Consider the following 8,805-nt stretch of genomic DNA (forward strand, 5'->3'; position numbering starts at 1 on the left):
ATATTAATATGTTGCAGCCATTAACTTGTTTTTGAATGCGCCGTTGTGTTAAACAGCACAGACCCAGGTAGTGAATTGTTGTTCGCTGTTGTTCGCGCTCTTTTTCAAACCGATGATATCATCAGTTTTACAGTTTTAACCGATTAAAACACAGTTTTAATAAGAATTGCACATAAAGAAAGTGTCTTAGTGATATTTTAACGACCCATTGCCAACGCAAGAAAGTTGGTGTTTTTACAACAGCAGCCTCATTATTTGGCCGGGTTTTTTTCTTCTTCTCATTAGCATCATTCAAAAGTGACTTAGCTAGCAGTGGCAACTTAACTCTTAAGCAGAAGCCTGTAAAAGAAGTAGTTTGTAAGTAGAAGTTCTTTGTAATATTACAAGTATCTCACTGATGTATTATGTACTATTGCATAACAATGTGTCTTTGCAAAGATTTATCCCGCAGTTTGGCTTGGTTCTTTTAAAATAACTGCAGTGTAAATTCATATGTATTCTGTGCTTTTTTTTTTTTTCTTTTTTTTTTTCCAACTTAACAGAATTTATACATGGTGAGACAATGTTGATTATATGGTTAAACTTAAAACTAAAAGAGGGTTACTGTTTACCATGACTAAATGGAATGATGGCCTGTGACTTTGTAACATCTGAAATTCTTACCTATGTTTTGGACTGTTGGATGATCGGCCATAGAATTCAAGACTGCACTCAAAGTAAACAGCAGTAATTGTAAGTTTTTTTTTACCATGCTAAGTGTTTATTTTGTCATGAAATGTACAGTGTACTTTTGAAATTTTTGAAAGCTGTAATGATGGCTGAGTATATAATTATCACTGACCATAATAAGGTTAATGGTATGATGTACAGTGTTTTTATATATGAGACGATTCATTTTTTAAAAAATCATCTCCATTCCTTGTTTTATTCATAGGATGATGGCAGTATCCCAAAAGTTCCTGCTGAGAGTTCACCTCACCACAGATGTTGTTGTGAAGGTTTCTCTAACTAAGCGGCCTGAGTCGGTGGAAGAACTAATCACCATACTCCGTGAGAAGCTCAACCCAAGGCTGGACTTTGAGTTTACCTTACAATACGAAGACCCCGACTTTGATGGGCAACTTACCTGCCTACTGGATATTCAAGAGTTGCCGGAGAAGGGCACACTAAAAGTAGTGAGATCTGAAAGTGATGTCAGTTCTTGTGCAAGTTCTGATACAGACATCCTTCCTCATGTGCCTTTAGCTCAGCGTCTGAAGTGTTGGCCTGACACTTTCCCAGTACCTACCTTTTCTTACGAAGTTGAACATCTCCTTGAGGAGGGAAATAGAGCCTTTGAGATGTCTGGAAAACACTCGAGCCCAAAAGCACAACATCTTGGAGACCATGGCTTCAGCGATGCACATCTTCAAAGCCTATCCGAGTGATGGAGATGTCGGTTTGGCAGCAGAAGCTCTTGTTACCACTCATCCATGTCTTAAAGAGCCTGGAAGTAGGAATTCAAGATGGGAAATTATCGCACCAAGCTAGCCAGATCTGGATGTGTGGAGGTGTCTTTCAACGCTGGCAGGAGGAGTGTTAACAACCCTGAAGGAGAGCATCCCCACTCAAACATAAAAAGAGCCAGAAGAGCTGAGGTGAACTACCTCCCAAACTTTCCAAGAGGAGAAGATCAGGTCAGTTTGGAGGATATGAGAGTCCAGATAAAAAATGAGGTTGAGAAGACTGAGCCCAACAAAGTAATGATTGAAAAACTGATGCAGACTACCTTCGCACTTCGTCGCCATGAAATTGTTCAAGACAACCCAATGGTAAAGAACTTCTTAGAGAAATGGCCTGCTCTGCGATTTGACTCTCAGGTATCTGTGCTTTGATTTTTTTTTTTCTTCTTCAGTTTAACATGAAACAATGCAAGTTCAGCAGATCTCTTCAGATTCAGATAATAAATAAATAACACATAAATAAATAATAGATAACAAACAAAAATATATTTCAGCTTTGTGATACACTTGTGCTTGTGGTTCGGGTCCAATTTAAAAAAAAAGAAAAAAAGAAAAAAAGAAAACTTCATAGGACATCTATAAAACAAGGTTAGACAGAAGTTGGGCAATTCCTCTTTAATGATAAGATGTAAATTAGGTCAGTAATTTGGCTTCATGTTGGATGTTTTTGTCCTGTTTTATTTTAGATTTGTGCGGAGTTCCACCAAGTCACAAACATTAACCTGCGGAACCAGTTCTACGCTGAACTTGACAGACACACACCACGACTTATGGCTCTATACAGACAGAAGGCTGCACGGACTGGCAAGATATCAGAGGCTCTGCGAACCATCCTGAATCATTATGATCTTCAGGTGAATATTGATAATGATAAAATTAACACAAATTAAAAGTTTCACTGATAAAAACTCAATTTTTCCTTGCTTTGAACATTTGTGTTTTATACAGATTACAGCTCTGATCTGGTATGTTACTTTAAAATACTGTGTAGGATTTTTGTCAAATGAGTAAGATACAGACTCTTTGTCATAAGAGACAGAAAGGTTGTGTCTTAAAAGAAATGTCTCCAAAATTATGTAGAGTCACATGTCATGCAGTTTCATAAACATGTATTCTCCCCAAAGAATGACACCTGAAAACTTTGCGTTAAATGAACTTTTCTTTTCCCGTTTTAGGAGGCGCCTGATATCAACGTGAAATGCACTGCAGTGCTTCGTGCCCTTCCTGTATACCTGCGGGAGGAGGACCCAGAATTCTTTTAGACATGTAATGTAAGTGTATTTTTGCATCACTTAAATTCTGCCAGTGAGATAAAACACCATGGATTTTTTTAAATACAATTTAATACCCTAGCAGCTACCAAATTGTACAAGCAAAATACCCTCTCTTTAGAAAACCCTCACACACACACACAGGGTCAGGAGCAGGGCACAGGTGTATCACAGCACTTCGGCTACGCTGCAGGTGGCCCCAAAAACAAGGCTGAAGTCAAGATTTAGTTTCTTTTTGAGATAAAGTCATAAGTCATTTTTTTTTAGAAAAATAACAAACATACTAATTATGTAATGCAAGAAGCTAACGCATTAATGTACATTTTTCAAAAAAGTAGAGTACCCTAACCCGTTACAAAGTAACCCACTACACTGCTGAATTTTTTGCTAGATTACAGGTCTTGCTTGTCACATTCTCTCAAACCAACCTTACTTATTGATACTGTGTCTATTCCAGGCGGACACATTGGATGAGTCGACCCTCATTGACACTCCAGTTGCCCTTCTCACAGTGGTTACCGACGGCGCTTCCCAGACCAGTCCAGTTCATTTTACTTCCTCAAGCATGGCCGTTGTGGTGGAAGGCGACTTGGTGATGCGTGATATTCCCAGATTTGCAGATGCATTTGCCTTATTGTTTGGCTTGATCTATGCTCTGCATTTAGACTACCCCAGGAAGCTCGTTCACACATTTACCTTTGTCCAAAAAATCTTCATGGGGCTTGTTGACGGCAAACCTCTGAAACCCTGCCTACATGCTCTTAAAAATGATTTGTTGCTGAAAGAGTAGTTCTGGAAGGAATATAAGGCAATGTTTGTTAGGACATGCACTCTGTTACTAAACACTTTGTTTTAAGCACTTTATTTAAAGCACTTTAAGTTTACTACAGACTTTGGGTGGATTTAACTCCATCAGTTTACCTAACTTTGCTCTGGTTATTTGGAAGATGATCATCTTTATTTGTACCCATTTTATAAAATTGTTTTTCATTTCTTTTTCAAACAAAAGTGATTAGTATTTGACTTTTTATTTTGAATTTATGTATTTTGAGAAAGATGCAATTAGGACTGATGTTGTCCTTTGTGATTTTATAAAAAGATACATGTTCTACATTGAATTTATAATGCTCACTTTATGGTGCCAATGTCCATGTTAGTGGTTTTATAAAAACACTAAGTGATGTTTTTACATTTCCATAAAAAATGTTAAATAAACAAAATGTAAAGTAAATGAATTTCTCTAATTTTTTTTACTAGTCTACACTCAAACATTTAAAAATAAATATCTTTTAATTAATAATCATATAATTTGCGTTTAGTTTGTAATATAATTGCATTGTGTTGGATCAAAATAGTAAACTACAAAAAACACAAAAATATTAAAATTAAAGTATATAGTTTTTAAGTAAAGCTCAATTAATAAAATAAAAATATAATTTAAAATTTTTAAGTTAACAATAAATACAAATTTTGAGTACCCCATACTTAGAAAAGATGAGTTTGTGTACTTAAAACTTTTGAGGTAATCAGTTTCCACAAATGTTTTAAGTTCAGTCAACTGATTCGGGTTTACAGTGTGGGCAATTATTCCTGCAGCATATAAGACCTGCGCACTCAATCAGTCATCGCCTGAGTATCTGCTTTCCCATGTTAGTCAGTGGTGTGTTATTGCTCTGTCCAGATCCTGTGTGAAAACGTACCTGCTTTTTCCTATCTTCAGAGTTTGCTCCTGGAGTGGGGTTCTCACTTCAGTCATCCCTGCTTTTCTGGACCCGGGCCACCAGCTGCTGGTACTGCATTACCAACTAGCCCGCCTCTCACCTGCCTCCTTCACCTGAAACCAAGAAAGGCAACTCAGTTTAACTGTGGAGGATTGCTTATTGACTGCTGGGCTCCTCTGACTGTGCTCTCCTCTCATTACAGTGACCCGGTCTCTTCATAGCATTTTTCCCAGCCCAGCCTCCACCTCCCCACTGCCACAGCTGACCCGCTGTATTCTAGAGCTGTCTAGATTTCCTTTAGTTGCCTTAGTTTTGACAATGCGCCCACTAGTGTAGTGGCTTTGTTTTAATTTGGCTTGTGTGTTTAATTGTGAGGAAAATAAATGTTTTTGTTCAATCACTGTCTCGCTTCTGGTTTGGATCTTGCACTTGTTTCCATCCCATTTACCTCGTGCCGCTGGGCCGTGACAAGATGCAGAGAAACTGGCAACTTGGATTTTGCAAATGACAGAGCAAAAGCTGGCTTCCTGGTGCCAAACTTGCTTGTGTACTTTGTGGATGGAAGGATAGAAAACATCAAAACTGGCATCCCATGACTAGATAAATGACAATGGAGGAGCAGCAGAGCATGATTTCCAGCTGCACATTAAATGGTGTTAGGAGGCAGGAGTACAAAACTGAGTGGGTGGAGTTACATGGTAAGCAGTTTTTGCTGTTGGAGGTGTGATATTGCTTCTGCACAGAAGAAGACTTTGGACTTACATTTAGATGTGCAAGGTTAAGAATCTATGAAAGATACAATACTGGTAATTGGAAGCAGTTGAAACTGGGCTACAGTCCACTCTGAATTATTAAATGCAGAATAATTATACCTTATGGAAACATGGGAACGGCATGGCTTCTTCGTCTGGTGCTGACTAGCTGGTGGGTTGCAAAAAGTTCCAAGTCATAAAACACAATTACCAATTAAAGCTGCAGGCAGCATTAAGAGGGCCCTCACACCACTGAGCGTCAAGCCACGCCCAACACCTATGCCCAGCAGATCCTATTTGATATCACACTCATCGATTTCATGTGTACAATCAGCAGCTAAAACTTCATCTAGTTCAATGATGACTATAATATACATAGTAACTCCTCTTCCCACCAGGTGGTGCTCTAACTATTGCTGACAAATTGCATACCAAACTTTTCAGAGCTCGATTCTCATCATACCTGTGAAGTTTGGGAGAGATTGGTCAATGTGTCTTTGAGTTACAGCAGTTTACTGCTTCTTGGCGAGTGATTGAAAACTCCACGTGACGCGTCACTGCAACTCCCCCTGGCTTCTGCTCCGCGGCTGCTGGGCGAGCCCTCATCTGGGACTCTCCTCAGCTCTTACTAGAACAGTGGCGTGGCTGCCCCTCTGTGGGTCTTCCTTGGTCTCTTGTGTTCTGGGGGCTCTGGATGTCTGGAGTTTTGATCTCCTCCATACCTGCTTCATACCATAGAGGACGGGGCTGTGGCCCCCCCACACTCCCTAGCAGATCATTACATGGAGAAACCTTTGGAATGCAAGCATGCTGATCCACACAGGTATGCACACAGGTGTACACATGGGTATTCACAGACGCGGACTACAGCTTTCTTGGCTGCTGCCTCAAAGCACATTGTGCGCTGTCTATCTTGCGTGCTGCACAATATAGTTTATTATTTAGTAACTATTGATATCTACTGCTAGCTAGTTTATTGTGATGGTGCTTTTTTTTCTTATTATGTTGCTCTTTGTTGTTTGCTTTCTCTTCTATTTTTTTTTTTCTCCATACAGGTGATCCAGGTGTTTTTTTTTTTTTGTTTGTTTTTTTTTCTTCTCTCTTCCCCCCCTTCTCACCGTCTCTTCTCCCCTTTGGTTTCCTTTCTCTCCCTCTCTTTCTTTCATTCTTTCTCCCTGTCCTATCCCACAGTCATGTCTGTCCCGTTTGTAACAACTGAAAATGAAATAAATTCATAATTATAATAAAGGTCAATCAAATGGACCAATATGGCAAGGCCATGATGATCCACTTGGTAAAATAAATCCGCTTGGCATCTTTCTTCGCCTTAAGACAACAATTCTGATGGCTATAGATCCAAACGGGACACAAAAAAAAAAAAGAAAAAAGAAGAAAAAAAAAAAAAAGAAACTCCACGTGACGAAATGACAACCCTGTTTCACCAAAAACAAAACTCTTCACAATTTAACATCACAAAGGTCTTTAGATTCCATGCACCAGAGATCATGTCGATCTGATGAAATCCTGAGGAGGAGTATGTCAAAGTATGAGGCTTGAAATGAGGGGAAAATGTCGCCAAAATTACACTTTAATTTTAAAATGGCTGACTTCCTGTTGGATTTGGGATATTGCTCCAATACACCTTTTTGTACATCTTTGTATTTTCCATAAGCTTAGCAGGTTTCCGGCTCATAGATGAAACACAGAGCAGGGGCTGATGTTTTAAAATATTGTAGGGGGCACTGTGGCGCCATTTTGTGGCCCCTCAAAAGCCACTTCATCTGTCATGGTGGGTTAGACCACACTACGGCCACATCACATCCCAAAAACTCAAAAGCTCCACAATTTAATACGGTCCAGCTGTGTAGTTGACACTAACAAAATGTGAAGATAAAAACACCAAACCCCAAGTAGGAGTAGTACAAGGAGTGGAAATGGCAAAATTAGAGACAAAATGTCACATTGACTTCCTGTTGGGTTTGGTCCCACTGACTTTTTTGTTCATCTTGACATGATACATATGTGTGCTAGACCATTGGTCCCCAACCTTTTTTGCGTGACGGACCAGTTCATGCCCGACAATATTTTCACGGACCGGCCTTTAAGGTGTCGCGGATAAATACAACAAAATAAAACTAGTACCGGTACCGAAAAAAAGAAGATTTATTCATAACACACGTGAAAAGACCCAGGAAAACAGAGTTAATGATAAAAGCAATAACAAAATAACGCTGAAAACCGATAAAAACCCTGAAAACCATACATTTCACACCTGAGCCTCAACTCTCGTGGCCCGGTACCAAACGACTCACGGACCGGTACCGGTCCGAGGCCCAGGGGGTTGGGGACCGCTGTGTTAGACTTCATACATGTAGCTGAAACTATGTGTTCATAGGGCTTTATTTAACAAGGCATAGGTGGCGTTCCAGAGCCATTTTCCAATGCTCATACGTAAAACCATTAAAATATACGATTTTTCACCAGAACAGGCATGTATGCAAAATGTCATGAGTTTTTAAGCACGTTACAGCCCTCAAAAAGGCATTTTTCCTCTGAATAATAATAATAAGAAACAGAGCAGATACAATAGGAACTTTGCACTCTCAGTGCTCGGGCCCTAATTAAAGCTGCAAGCAGCGTTATGAGGGCCCTCACACCCCTCGCCACGCCCAACACCTATACCCGAACTAAAGTCACATTGATGGAATTCATGCGTAGAACCACGAGCTAAAATTTCATCTCATTCAATGATGATTATAGTCATCCCACTAGATGGCGCTCTAACTATTACTGACAAATCGCTTATCAAATATTTCCGAGCTTGACTCTTGACTCATGCCTGCGACGTTTGGGAGAGATTGGACATTGTGTTTTTGAGTGACAGCAGATTACTGCTTTTTGGCGAGTAGTTGAAACTCCACGTGCCGCCATGATTACCTCATTTCCCTGAACGTTACAAGCTTCCCAATTTAACATCACAAAGGTCTTAAGATTCCATGCTCTGGAGATCGAGTCAATCAGATGAAATCCCGAGGAGGAGTTCGTCAAAGTGCGAGACCTGAAATGAGAGGAAAATGTCGCCAAAATAACACATTAAGTTGAAAATGGCAGACTGATTGTTGGATTTGGGATATTGCTCAAAGAGACTTTTTATCTTAAGCTTACCAGGTTTTGGAGTCATATATGAAAAACAGAGCAGGGGCTGATGTTTTGAAATTTTGTAGGGGGCGCTGTGGAGCCTTTTTGCAACGTTCCATAAAAATGATCACATAACAAGAAAGCATTCATGACATTAGAGGTGTGGGCCAAATTTCAAGAGTTTTTAAACTTTCCAAGCCCCTCAAAAACCACTTTGTCTTTCATGGTGAACCGCCATGCCACCAGGGTGCGCCGTTCAGTTTAAACTCACAATTTTCTCACAGAAACACTGATGTTAATATTCACTGCTTTTGAGGTTGATCTGATGAACCTATGAAAATCTGTATATCAGAGTGTACTACTGACAATGGGCATATCAATATGTTCAGGGCAGGTCTGACATCACGCCTGTAAAGTCTGG

At 39.7% G+C, this 8,805-nt stretch overlaps 1 pseudogene; it reads left to right on the forward strand.

Moving 5' to 3' along the window:
* The first annotated feature begins 1,386 nt into the window (after positions 1-1,386).
* Positions 1,387-3,996, forward strand: LOC146578092 (uncharacterized; annotated as a pseudogene).
* The last annotated feature ends 4,809 nt before the right edge of the window (positions 3,997-8,805 follow it).

This window comes from Mchenga conophoros, linkage group LG3 (genome assembly GCF_057382185.1).
Source record: "Mchenga conophoros isolate Kocher_MC1m ecotype Shallow Benthic linkage group LG3, M_conophoros_male_GT1.1, whole genome shotgun sequence".
Classification (NCBI taxonomy): Eukaryota; Metazoa; Chordata; class Actinopteri; order Cichliformes; family Cichlidae; genus Mchenga; species Mchenga conophoros.